Below are 14,451 nucleotides of genomic sequence, written 5' to 3'. Positions count from 1 at the left end.
TTCCAGCCTCCAGAACTACGAGAGGATAAATGTGTGTTGCTTAAGCCCCTCAGTCTGTGGTACATTGTCTTGGCAACCCTAGCAAATGAATACACAGACTATGTATTGAATATTGAAATTGGGTTTTAAGGCAGTAATAAGGCTCACGCTGCTGCCTTGAGGAAAATTCAGCTGCAAAAGAGGATCCTCTGTTTATCAATACGGAGACCTGTTCTACCAGATAGAGCTCTGGGAATCCAGGTTCTCCATAGGCAAACACAGCAGTGAACAGTTTTTCCAAATGCCTCCTTCCTAAGCAGAAAGGAAGTGACACCATTGTCTGCCATTTGCCATCCAGAGCTTGTTAAAATCTACTGCCATCACCAGTCCACAGGTAAACAGAGATTTCAGGGCAGGGGAATACTTTGGTGCCGTTATTCCTTTCAGTTGCCACAAGTCAGTTTCCCTAAAGGCTGCCCTATTAGAGGATGGATGGGCGGGAGCCTCAGTGAGGTATTTCCTGTGTTGAGTGAAAGCCTTTTAAAATGGCCATGACCCCTTACAGACTCTCTGAATGAAAAGCACCAATTCTCAGTTCCCAGAGTTTCTGCAGGTGATGATGAATGGAAGTTCCCATTGCATGTGGGACAAAGGATGGCTGTAACATTTTATTAGGTGTGGCTTTTGGTGTACACATGGCATGTGCAATATATGCATTCTGATCGCATTTAGTTTTGAAAATAATAAAACTTTAAAGATAGAAAGAATTTTCTTTGCAGAACCCTTATGAGATGGAAAATATTAGTGCAACACAGAAGACAATTCCCGGGCTGTTAGCCAAGACGGCTAGAGAGACTCCACTTCTCTCTGAGTCAACACCCAGGTTCCTGCAATGGCCTGCAAGGCTCTACCACCCCCAGCCTTTCCTGGTTCACCTCCTGGTTCTTTCTCTCTCTCCTTTCCAGTAACCCCTCCTCCCTGGCTGTTCTTGTTCCCTTCGTTCCACGTTCAGCCCCCCAGTCCACTTTGGCCTTGTTCTAGCTGTTGCCAAGGCTGGAAGGCCTATTCTTCATGAATGCATGGGGGCTCACACCCTCCCCTCCTTCGCGTTTTCTCAGGACCACCCTGACCACTCTAAATTAAAAGCAGCAGCTCTTTTCCTGAGTCTCTAGTTCTGCCTTCCGTTTCTTCACACTTTTATCACTTGCCACCTTCTAATCCTGATATCAGGCTTGAAAAACAAGGTTATAAATTTACCCTATCAATTATTGGTTGATTAAGTGATTTTCAAAAACTATCGATGGCTTGTAGTGCTAGAATATAAGCCTTATGCAGATAGGTGTCTTTGTGGTTTGGGGTCATGGATGTAACCTAGAAGCAGCTAGACAAGTTTCTAGGGTAGAAAGGTGTTCAGTACATATTTGTTGAACTTACGAGTGAGAGAATATTCTTAGTCCTGGAAGATATGTGTGATCCTAGTGGAGACTAGAAATGGCCTTTCTCTGAGGCAAACTGCTAAATCCTCTGAATAAAGGTATCTCTAGCCCATCTGACTCAGTCCCACACCCCTGGACTATGGTATAACCAGTTCAGGGGGTGATTAAAATGGCTACATAGGCACAGAAGTTTTAACTTCAGGTTGTCAGTGTAGCAGAAGCAAAGATGTTTGCCATGTTGTCTGTGAAGACGTACCATAAAATCATCCCCCGAAGTAAACTATAATGGCAGCCATGCCCTCGGATTGTTCTGGGGGATACAGGCAGGGAATCAGGCACTGCCTTCAAAACTCTTACATAGTAAATCTTACGTTGGAAAACTGTCTTAGACCTGTTTAGAAATCTTGCATTCTCTGTCTTAGAACCTTCCCTCTTGAGCTGATTATTATCATCCAGTAATTACACTGATGTGGCCTTGGGAAGTAAATTGGATAAAACCTAACAAGTTATTAAACGTGCACCTGCCATCCCTCCAATGGAGTTTCACCCTTGAAATTAAATGTGCTGTGCTTCCTGGCAGTGCTGAGGCCACTGGAGCGGCTCCTAAGTGATGGCTTGGAAGAAATGAAACGCTGGTAGAGAAGTGGCCCGGGAGAGTGCACGGAGGAAAACTGACATTTAGAGAATGAGGAGAGAAAAAGGAGGGCATAAAGAGATGGGGGATGGAATTGTCAACCAAATAGGAGGAACAGCAGCAATATGGAAGCCAAAGAAAAGAGGGTTAGAAAAGGGGAGAGTGGCCAACAGTATGAACTGCTCTTGAGTAGGTGACAAAGAGACCAGCTGGGAGTGTACGTTTGAGGGAACCCCCAAAAGCTCACTCCTAATCATGGCAGGACAGTGTCAGAACCAGACGGCAAAGTTGGAGAAGAGAGCAGGAGATGAGAATCTGTTAAAGAGCTGTAAAATACTTAAGTAAGTAAGTATGGCCAATTTTTGGTTCCCTGCACCACCAGCTTCCACCCCCACCTTCGGACTCCCAGACCAACACATGTCTACTCTTGCCTGAAAGCAAAGTATGAAGGTTGGAGACACTGACACTGACGTGAGTGAAACTAGACTGAACGTTTGAGAGATCCTGGATAAATAAATATTGGATATTTTTGCTGGATAAATACTGCTTGAATAAATACTGTGAAAGTGCATTGTGATTGCAGAAATACTGAATAAGCATCAGATTCATTAATAAAAATTCTGCCTCACATCTCACATGTCAGGGCCCATGGGAACCTGTCTGGCCACTACTTGGTGCATTTTCTTTTTTTTTTTTTTTTTTTTTTGAACCAGAGTCTCACTCTGTCAGCCAGGGTGGAGGGCAGTGGGTCAGTCTCAGCTCACTGCAACTTCCACCTCCTGGATTCAAGCAATTCTCTAGCCTCAGCCTCCCGAGTAGCTGGGATTACAGGCATGCGCCACCACACCTGGCTAATGTTTGTGTTTTTAGTAGAGACAGGGTTTCACCATGTTGGCCAGGCTGGTCTCGAACTCCTGACCTCATGATCCACCCATCTCGGCCTCCAAAAGTGCTGGGATTACAGGCTTGAGCCACCACACCTGGCTGGTGTGTTCTTCTACAGGGCCCAGGGAGCTCAGTGTTCCAGTCGGCTGGTTTTCCAGTTCAGGAGCTTAAGGCTTCAGATTCAGCAATGGCAGAAGTGGTTTCCTGACTTTCAGCTGCCCTATTCTTTGCACCTTTTTTTATTTGTTAAGTCAATCTAAAATGCGTCTGTGTTCACAAATAAATAGCGACAAGTGCAAGTCTGCTGGAGTGGAAGAGAGCAAGTGCAAATTATCTTTCCCTTTAGCTAAGTTGCTCTTTGAAGTAGGCATAGCCCCATGACACTCCCGTACAGCTTACTGTGCAGGTTGGATGAGCGGGCAACTTGGAAGGCCCCACCTGCTCTGCAAGGAGGTAGTCCTGCACAGCACTGGGTGGTCAGATGTCCACTACTCACCTACCTACCCCCCCACAGGTGACTCTGTGCTGCTTGGAACCTGCACGATGGTGCATAGCATTTCCCAGATCTTGAAGCTTCCTTTTCTTCCTGGGAAAGATAGATGTGGACACCCATGACCTCACTTCTTCCACAAGGAAGAATCTTAATAAGTAAAGAGGTCCAGTAAGGAGGCAATGCAAAGACCGAGGTTTAGACTCTGTACACATCAAGATTTCAAGTCACCAGGCTGTTCTGCAGGACTTGATGATTTGGGTATGAATCTACAGACTTTTAAAGAGTATTTGTGACTTTCTTTTGTTTTGTTTTTGAAACAGAGTCTCGTTCTGTCGCCCAGGCTAGAGTGCAGTGGCGTGATCTTGGCTCACTGCAACCTCTGCCTCCCAGGTTCAAGCGATACTCCTGCCTCAGCCTCCTGAGTAGCTGGGACTACAGGCACGTGCCACCACACCCAGCTAATTTTTTATATTTTTAGTAGAGATGGGGTTTCACCATGTTAGCCAGGATGGTCTCTATCTCCTGACCTCGTTGTCCGCTTGCCTCGGCCTCCCAAAGTGCTGGGATTACAGGTATGAGCCACCTCGCTCAGCCTTGTGGCTTTCAGAGTAGACATATTTATAGAGGGGCTCAAGCCAGATGGCAAAAGAGCCCTGGTGGGTGTGATATATGTATGTGTAGTTTGAAATTGTTAGAGGGATTGCTCTCATAGTTCAAAAAGTGTTAGGTTTTGAGGTCAGCACTCCCAGAGCCATAAAAATCAAGTCTCACTGGCAACCAACTTGTTGGTGCATGAAAAGTGTTACCAGGACGGGGTCTACCCAGTGCCCATCTATATCACAGGAAAAACATGAGCTCAGCGTATAGCATTAGCAAAGGGCTCTGATGCCCTGGCTACTTAGTCCCCTTTCCATGCAGCAACCAGGATATATTTATGTGCTGGAAAATCTTCTGCAAAGCACAGGCTTAGCCTCCCAGCCCCAGGGAGTCAGACATCATCACTTACCAAGCTGAAGAAAGACCTTGGCAGGGATTGGACCCTCACAGCGGGTGAAGACTAACTCTTCCTACATAAGTCAGTGTCTAAGAAAAAGAAAACGTCTGTGTTCATGTCTGCCTTTACAGTGTGTGGCTCATGCCAACAATTATCTGGGGACGGGGATAGAAAGCAAAGGAAGGAGGCCCCTGGACCATCACGTGAATAGTGGAGACTTATTCACGCTCCTCTCTCTGCCAGAGCCCCAGTTTCTGCAAGACTTTTGGTTGGTATTACCATGTTGCCATGTTTATCATTATTATTATTGAAGTGCTTTATGTGTAGAACAGATACCATATTCCCATGCAAGAGAATAGATCCTTTCCATACTTAAAAACATGACACTAGCTCTCAGGGTGCCGACTAGCTTCTTATTACCATTAGCACAGAAGGAGATACCCACAAGATCGAGGAAAATTAAAGTCTGGGGGCAGCAGGGGAAGACCCTGCAGTTAGCATCTAACTGGGATGCATAGAAAGTTTTTAGCAACTCCATACGTGGTAGATTTCTACCTTATCTGCATGTCTGCTCAGAGATGGAGGAGGTAGAGACTGCAGGCTGGCTATGGCTGAAAGAGGATGTTACTAGTTAAACAAAATCGATTTCACTTTGGTGCAAAATGGAGCCTTAGAAAACATCAGTAGACCAGACCCTCGTTTTAGATGAGGAGCTTGGAGACTTGGGACACGAGGGGAACTGAGTGGTGGAGCTCCAAGGGCAGCTGGATCTTGAGCCAGTGGCCCTGTGCTCTTGCGGCTCCTTCTTAAAGTGCCCATGCTGCATCCTGGCACTTGCATGTTGAACCTGGTATGGCACACCTGTCTGGGGGCGGGGGGACCGCACCAATTATTTAAAAACTTAAGGTTGTTTTGACACCCCCATCCCCCACCCCCGTCTCATGGGAAATTTTGGATTGAGTGTTTGAAGGCATGAGAGAGACACCTGATGAAAATTAGCTGAAAGCAGAGACAGAGTTGTGGGCGGAGGCCAGGACATCTGCTGCCCCTATCTGTGCTTGCCAGGGTTTTCCATTGTGCCAGAATTTTCTCATGAATAAAATTCCTGGAATTTTATGGAAAACAATGAATCCATGTGTCAGAGATTCACAGATGAGACACATTCCAGAGGCGTAGCACACTGTATTTTTAGCCTTTGTGTGTTTTGAAAGGGCCAAGCATAAAACTGCCGAGTGTTCACGGAGCTCCTTCTGAAGAGGAGTGAGACGAGGCACCGTCCCTCCCCTGGTGTTCAGAGAAGGACCGCACCAATAGCAAAAAAAGTGCAAGCAACTTTGCTACTCCTTAGCTTGGCCTTCGTGTTTCTCAAGCCCTGAATCACCTGAGTTTCAACCTGGGCTTGTACGTTTCAAAAATCAGGAGGGCAGAATGATGGTGTGAGCTTCTTAGCCAGACTGCCATAAAAGCACTTCCTCATAGAAGTTTATGAAAACTTCAACAAGTTTTAGGGAAAGTTACCATAACGAGCGTTATGAATTCCACATCCCAGAAGAAAACCCTTTTCTTCAGAAGTTTGAGGGCGATCAACTATGTGCCTTGTGCTATTCTAGGTTAAAAAAAAAAAAGGACATTATGTTACAAGACCCTGGTATATTCATTCATTTATTGTCCTGTTATGTAGAGAATACCAGCAGCACGCTGGGGAGCATACCAAAATTCATTCCTTCCTGCACAAAGCTTTGGGTTAATTGACATTAAACAAACTAATGTAGAATTTGAATGGAAACCCCACAAAAAAATTGGACCAGGGACCAAAAAGGCTAAATGAAAGTGGCAGATGTGCTCTTGCAATGAAAGATGCTAGATCTCCCTTCGTCTCTGTTAGGTAGATACATGGTTTGAATATCCAGTACTTACAAAAAATAAGTGATAATTTGCACACAAGAGACTGTGATTTGCCTTGCATCTGGCTTGTTAGAATAGTATGACTAGAGATGGGTGATTCTGATGGTTCACATGTGGAGGTCTGGAGTCAGTCACATCACCTTTCCATCATGTGATGATAATTTAAATACAGTATTAAGATTTATGAAACCTGTTACACACACAAGCTTATTTGGCCCATTTAACTGTCCTGGGAGAGAGCTGCTTGGCAGCTGGTTGCCATTAGTACCACCTTTATAGTTGAAGAAATTGAGAGTCCAAAAAGGATATTGCAGCAGTTGAAGTGAGCAGGCACGCAGCTCACCTGGGGAAGTTGTTTCAAAGCGGATTCTGATTCAGCAGGGTTGGAGACTCGGAATCTGCGTTTCTGGCAAGCTCTCAGCTCACACTTGGGACAGGAAAGGGTTAAAGGATTTACCCAGGTGATTCCCAGAGCAAAGGCAGAGCCCAGTTTGAAACTCACATCTTCCATCTTCAGATCCCCATCCCTGGCTCCCGTGCTCTACCAGACGGTCTCCTACCCATTGGTATAGCTTCATGTTCATCCTCCACTGAGTGATTAAAAAAAAGGAAAGAAAAAGTTCTTTTTATCTCAAATGAATTATTTAAAACTAGATAAAAAAGAAAGAAAAGGATTTTGATGAATATTCGTGAGTAATATATGATGACAGTGATTAGAGAAATAAAAAGTTTTGAGTGTCAAGAGTAGAACCAGCCCTAACGAATAGCGAGTGCATTTTTTGTACCCATGTAAAACATACAAACAGGAGGTTTCCACAGATGTTTTTATACTTTTTGCTCATCTCCAAAGAAGGAAAGAAGCCTACTGGGAAGAAAAAGTGATTCTTCTTCTTCTTTTTTTTTTTTGAGATGGAGTTTTGTTGCCCAGGCTGGAGTGCCACGGCAGCTCACTGCAACCTCCCCGTCCCAGGTTCAAGCGATTCTCTTGCCTCAGCCGCCTGAGTAGCTGAGATTGCAGATGTGCACCACCACACCCAGCTAACTTTTTGTATTTTTAGTAGAGACAGGGTTTCATCATGTTAGCCAGTCTGCTCTCAACTTCTGACCTCAGGTGATCCACCTGCCTTGGCCTGCCAAAATGCTGGGATTACTGGAGTGAGTGAGCCACTGCACCCAGCCGGAAAAGCGATTCTTTAAAGAAGAAAATAAGAAGCTATTAACATCACAGGCACATTGTTTGTTAAACAGTTAAATGACATTTGCCAGGGCGAAGAGTCCCAGTTCATTATCCTTTCAAATGCATTCAGGGTTTATTCTACATGGCACTGAGAAAACAAAGGGTTGTTTTAAAATTACGTTGGTTGAAATTCTTAATCTCCCAAGGCTCATTTAAATCTAGTTTTCATTATGTGGGCATAACTATTCTTTCTTTAACATTTTTCTACAATACTTCAATCTTTCACAATATTTCTAGAGTTTCTGATTTCCAGATCGAATGCTCCCTCCTTCTTTTGCAAATGTTCATTTTCCAGTAAGTCTTATTCTGTTCATAGGTTGCTTAGCTCTAAGAAGTCTCTATTTAAGCCTATGCGGATTTAAGGTGAAACTCGGCAATAATGTCCTCTTTGGTAGTATGACTGCAGACATATTGCCAATGGCAATTATTTCCCAGACTCCCTGGAACTCCTGGCCATTGGCTACACAACCCATTCATCTCACAAAAACATGTCTCTTCATTTGGATGTAATAGAAGTTTGTGGACCCCATTTATAGCATTATGATGGGGCTGTAATATCACCTGATAACTTAGTCCTAGGGCTATTATGAACACCAACAAACATCTGAGGTTAAGAAATTATCTTATTTCTAGGAGCAGACATACAGAGGAGCCAGCCTTGAAAATGCTTATATTTTAATAAAGGCGAGGCGAGGGGAGAAGTCTGTGGGCAAAAAGAATTGCTGGTACCAGCCAGGCCTTCTCAGAGCCCTGAGAAACCCAGTGAGTCCAGAGCAGGGAAAATCGGCTGAAGGGCATGGAGGGGATGGATCCCCAGCTAAGTCTGTTCTGAAGGGATGTGCTGAGCGTAGCGTAGGGGAAAGCACCGTGTAGGATAAGAGAGGAAGGAGCAGAGGTGAAACGGGAAGAAGCCAGATTCTCTGTATCTTTTAGGCAACATTTGCCCTAGTGGATATGATTAAAGATAAAAAATGTCTGAAAGTCCTCTAAAGCGTTCTATTAGTAAAGATAATAAGGATAAAGATTTTCATCTCTCCTTATTATCTTAATATGTATTTAGTAATATGTATACATATGTATGATGTATTTGTATATACATTATGTATTGTATATATGCATATATTTGTATAGGCATCTATTAGCATATATGCATACACTTATATATGCATTTATATATGCATATACATATCTGTATATGTGTGTGTATGTATGTATGTATTTGTGTATGTATGTATTTGCATGCACGCACACATGTATATGTGTACATATGTATGCATGTGTGTGTGTTTGTATATATGTATGTGCAAATGTATCTGGACACTAGTTCTGGGTCTCATTTTCTTAGCACTGAACTAGTGTTGTGAGTGTTGAAATTGTTTGACACTGAAGTGATACCATATTGGAGAAATACTCTCTTTAGAAGGACTTCATTTGCCTACATACATGTTTCCTTTGAGGTTAATCCAAGAATTTTTTATATTTTTGAAGGACTAAAATAGCAATGTGTTAAATTAGAAAAACGTGAACACAAAGCTAGATACTGCATTTAATATAAGATGTTAATGCTTCCTTCTCTGAAGAATTAAGAACAAAAGAAAATCATATCAAGAAGGGGCAAAACTGATCACCCCCAGTTTGGCGAAGCTTCTTTCGCTTCCCACGTTTGGCTTTTTTCTGTGTTGTAAATAAAAGACACACTGGTCAGATGAAGATTCTTTCTTAATGAGATACTGGTGGCATCACAATGGCAAAAGTGCACACATTTAGAATAAAGCCTCCTGAAGCACTGGCGTATCTTCGTCGGGCTTATGGTGGGAGAGCAGAGCTTTTTCTAAGCGCATTGCCTATTTTGTTTGTGTTGCTTTTTCCTCCTGCAAATACAATTAGATACTAGACCTTTTAGAAGCATCTACTGTATGTGTGCTGCCTTAAAGAGAAACTATAAACAATAGAGCCTGCGACAGCCTAATAAATAGTTGTCCAATATCCTTAGATCTGCAGACATCCATTAAAGGCCACCCAAAGTGGCACAGGCTCCAGCATATTTATAAATGGTTTCTACCTATCCTAGTTTTCCTGCATAGTACTCATTAAGAGAAGGCAGGTATCCACCTGCAATGAACACATCCCAACACCTGGTCATGTCTTTGTGTCTGAATAATCTGATTCATCAAAGAAAAGAACAGGGTTGTTGATTTAAACCATTGCAAAAGAAATAATTAACCGTATGCGGTGTCCATTGCTACACATCTCTAGGCTCGCAGAAGAGAGTGGTATACCTAGAGAAGTCCTTACTGATTTCCAACACTCTCCATTTACTGTCCAGATCCTTTGTTCCATCCTAGATCCAGGGATTCTGGACATTTATCCCTTCATCCTTCTTCTGTCTCTTCCCTCTACCAGCCTTTCTCTCTCTGTCTCTATCTAGATGTTTCCATCTCTCATGGCAAGAGCAGGCACCAAAACACTCCACCATGTGACTTTTCTTAATCCAACTTCTTCCTTCCAGTAACACCCAGGTAGTGGCCAGTGTACAACCTTGGGGAATGATTCCATTCAGAGATACAAACGCTGTTTCTACCTCGTCCTCACTGTTGATGTTACTTCTATAATCCCACTTTCTGATGGGTGGGCAAGAATCACAGCTGACCTTATAGGACAGTTGTAAGGATTAAATGATCATTTTTCGTAAAATGTAAGACATCATTGGTTATAAAATGTCCCATTATTTTATCTGCCATCAGAGAAGAAGAAATGCTGCCTAATACCTAGGGTAGGCCTTTCATTTTCGTATTTCAGAGTTGATAAAATGTGAAAAGTGGTGTATCTTATAATCGACAAAATTGAATTTAAGAGGATATTGCATGCAAAGTGCTTAACAAGGTAACCTGGTTTATTTGGTGGGTAAGCTATTTATGAAAGTGGTTAAAAGATATCTTATACATGGCAGTATAGGGAGTTAAGTGATGTACCAAATTCTGCTTGTTGATATGCAAGAGAAATTTTTTTTTTTTTTTTTTTTTTTGAGACGGAGTCTCGCTCTGTCGCCCAGGCTGGAGTGCAGTGGCGCGATCTCTGCTCACTGCAAGCTCCGCCTCCCAGGTTCACGCCATTCTCCTGCCTCAGCCTCCCGAGTAGCTGGGACTACAGGTGCCCACAACCGCGCCTGGCTAATTTTTTGTATTTTTAGTAGAGACGGGGTTTCACCGTGGTCTCGATCTCCTGACCTTGTGATCCGCCCGCCTCGGCCTCCCAAAGCGCTGGGATTACAGGCGTGAGCCACCGTGCCCGGCATGCAAGAGAAATTTAAGGAAGGGTTTTGTATTGGATTGAAATGAGATTCAAACTGACAGAAAAAGCAGGCTATTGATTTAAGATGATATTGGCTTCCTAAATGAATGATCTCCACACTGTATTGTGATAGCAGCAAGGACTTCTTTCAGATTGTTTTATTTTTTACTTTATTTATTTATTTATTTTTGAGACGGAGTCTCACCCTGTCACCCTGCCTGGAGTGCAGTGGCATGATCCCGGCTCACTGCAGCCTCCACTTCTACGGTTCAAGCAATTCTCCTGCCTCACCCTCCCGAGTAGCTGGGACTACAGGCACCCGCCACCACGCCCAGCTAATTTTTTTTTTTTTTTTTTTTTGTATTTTTAGTAGAGACAGAGTTTCACCATATTAGCCAGGATGGTCTCAGTCTCCTGACCTCGTGATCCACCCACCTTGGCCTCTCAAAGTGCTTGGATTATAGCAGTGAGCCACCATGCCCCACCCAAGATTTTTTTTTTTTTAAGCATGATCATGATCATAAAATTCTTATTCCACTTAGTTGTTGCATTTGTTTTTCATAATTATAAAATAATTATCACATATAAGACTTGAAAACATTGAAGATGGATTTGATAATCCAATTCTCTGGAGGTCTAATTCTGGCCATCTTCCTAATTTTTGAAAACCATGAAAGGACCATTTCCCTGAATGCCTTTGTTTACTCCAGATGTGAACTTCAGTTGACCATTCTTTAAGATTTTCTCAGTTTCAACACTTTACCACTTCCAGATTTTCAAGAGTTTAAGTACGATGGATTCTGTGTATTAACAATGTAATATTTTTATGAGCTATAGGGATCACAAATTAGAATCAATTTGGGCCCTTATTTTCTAATACTTTGGTTGAGAAATATGCATCTTGCAAAATATTCATCTGTTATAGAAAGGCTTCAGGATTCCTGAAATATTTTGCTGAAAATGTCAGTGTGCTTTCAACTTTGTTAGCTTTCTTTTTTAGTGTTTTAATCTAAGTATTTTGGATCCTTTTTTGTACTCTAGTTACTTGAAAATAAATGCATATTTTAGAGTTATAATATGAAATGCAACCTGGTGGGACCTCCCCTCATTTCTGGAACTTATCCCATGACCAAAATCCAAAGGAATGGTCCTCATATGTTATTGGTATATTCTGTATTGAAATGAAATAATAAACACTATAGTACTAACACAGCAGTACCTTTTGTTTGGGGGTAATTTGCTTAGAGTTATGTGTTTCTCATAAATTCTTTAAAAATGGCCTTGGTAGCCTGCCATTTGCCTGATGGGAATATCCCAGCTTTCCTGGAGCTACAGAAAAAAAAACACCCCACACATTGGCAAACACCAATCTAAAGCTCAGGTCTTTTTATGGTAACATAGAAGTAGGCATATGAAATTATTATTATGCCACATATCTGCCAGATTTTGATGTTTAAAATATTCTCTGTTACAAAGCCACCAAAGCAGATCCCAAGTGCTGTGGCTGGCCAGAGTTTCTGCAATAACAATCTATACATGCTAACTAAGGCAGCAGCCTACCCCCGCCGGCAGGTAGGCAGGCAGGTAAGTAGGTAGGTGAGATCTCCTAGCTATAAAGAGGAGGAGCCAGGCTGCAGGGAAGGAGGGACATGTCAGTCCAGGCCAGGAAGTCTCTCCTAGAGCTGGAGTTAAAGAACTCATGTGGTCCTGGTTAGCAGCCTGCGTTCAGCACTCTTTCTGGTTTTAATCCTACTGGGCTAGATCCTGTCTCCCCTTTGAAGTCACAGGGCCGCCAGGCAGGGAGGGTCCTATGCAGCAGCCTGTGTCCATTCAAGCTTTAACCAAAGGGATGATGAAACCTGCCAACAGCCAAGTCAAATGGGAGGACAAAGATGTGGCGGGGCTGTGGCTTGGTTTGCTTTCGAAGAATAGCACTTAACGTTAGTGACCTCTCTTGTGGAAGTGGGTCTGTGAAAACTCCCCTCAGCTGCTTCTTACTCCCCGAATGTGGCTGTGAGAGAGGCTTTCTTTATTCATTTGTTTCCTTATCCTGAGCTGTACTTCATTCTAGGTGTTCCACAGCCTTTGTTGAGTGAGAATCATTTGGGGGCATAGTTTGGGTTGCTGTGTCTGTTCAAAATGTGGACAGTATTTCACCCCTTTTGAAATGTTTATCCTGAAGCTTCCTTATTTTCAAAGTTTTTCCCTTCTAATGAGCAAAAGCAACTGAGGGTTTGCTTGCAATATTCTGAATTATATTCCCTTTCTCATTTCTGTGCAATATTAACTGTGAGAAGAATTTTAAGATGCAAAGAAAGAAGGCATGCCTCCCATATCTCTAGCATTTCTAAGGGTTTTTTCCTTCCTAAATCGATCTCAATTAACTTTGATTTCTTTCTTTAGAAAACCATGTGCTGAAATAATGCTTTGCCAGATGTGAGAATGGATTCCTTCCCCTACAAACACACACTTCAGCTTCATTTGAGTTCTAATATTTTGGGGTTTTTTTTCTTATTCAATCTTACGCTATATTATGTGGCTGTTGACTTTGTTTGCAAGAGTATCTTACTTTATCTTGGAGAGATACTGATACTGTAAAGTTATTGCTTGTTTGTTGTTGTTGCAGCTGTTTTCTTTTTAGTTTGTAATTTTAAATGTAGCCTGTTTCTTATATATATAACCTGTTTTTGCCAATTTCTGATATAAATCACACATTCGTTCATGTTTCTCATCATGGGTGAGCCAAAGCTAACATTACATAGTGTGTTATTCCCCTGCGAGCCTGGGTTGAGGCTCAGGCCCAGGAAGGAGAGAGGCAGCAGCCATCAGCTCTGTTTCCTGTTCTGAGCCTGTAAAACACACTAACCAGTGCCACCATGGGAAGGGAGTATCTGTTTTGCAAAAATTTTTTAAGAAGGTCTAATTTTTGTCTGAATTAGCATGACTACGCTAAGTCTATGGTGCTGATTTTACTTTGAAACCCACATCTATGTGTTTAGACTCCTTGAGTTGGCCACTCAATTGTGACTGGAAGAGAAAGCCATGAATTTCAGGTTCCCGAACATCTAGGATGCCGTTTCTGTACTGTCAGCCTCTGTGACACTGTCTCGTATTATTTTTGATTGTTGGTAAGTTTGATTTTGCCGTCTATTCAAGATGATTTTTTTTCCCTCGTGCCTGATTCTGGTTCTCTGTCTGGCATAGCTGACTTTTTGGTACATTTTGCGTTACTCTTTGAACACCAGGCTTCGTCTTTCCCAGGGTGTCACAGGGCTGTAATTCTACAGGTTCTAATGGAGTCCAGGACGGCACTTTTGCATATGCACAGACAGCTGGCCACCACTTTAAGAGACAGAGGTTCAAGTTTCTTCTGATTCTTTCTCCTTGCTGATCCTCAGTGCAGTGCGTCTAGCAAAGAAGTTTGTGCACTTGGGAAGCTAAGGAAAAAACTTGGTCCTGGGGCAGGTGGAGGATCGAGCGACAGAGTAGATGTGGGGTTGGGGTGATTGTTTCCTAAAGATTCTGATCTTTCTGGATGGGGAGGGAGCTCTCCATCTCAGAAGGGCTGCTTCTAGGATGAGATCACTGATGGGAAGC

At 42.8% G+C, this 14,451-nt stretch overlaps 1 protein-coding gene across 6 annotated transcripts in view; it reads left to right on the top strand.

The window, feature by feature from the left end:
• The window catches only part of LOC105472635 (ETS transcription factor ERG), a 282,743-nt gene that overhangs the window by 200,311 nt on the left and 67,981 nt on the right, over window positions 1–14,451 (top strand). The gene's annotated exons all lie outside the window — the stretch shown is intronic.

The sequence above is a fragment of the Macaca nemestrina genome, chromosome 4, assembly GCF_043159975.1.
Source record: "Macaca nemestrina isolate mMacNem1 chromosome 4, mMacNem.hap1, whole genome shotgun sequence".
In the NCBI taxonomy this organism is placed as follows: domain Eukaryota; kingdom Metazoa; phylum Chordata; class Mammalia; order Primates; family Cercopithecidae; genus Macaca; species Macaca nemestrina.
This window is presented reverse-complemented; position numbering and strand designations above follow the sequence as displayed.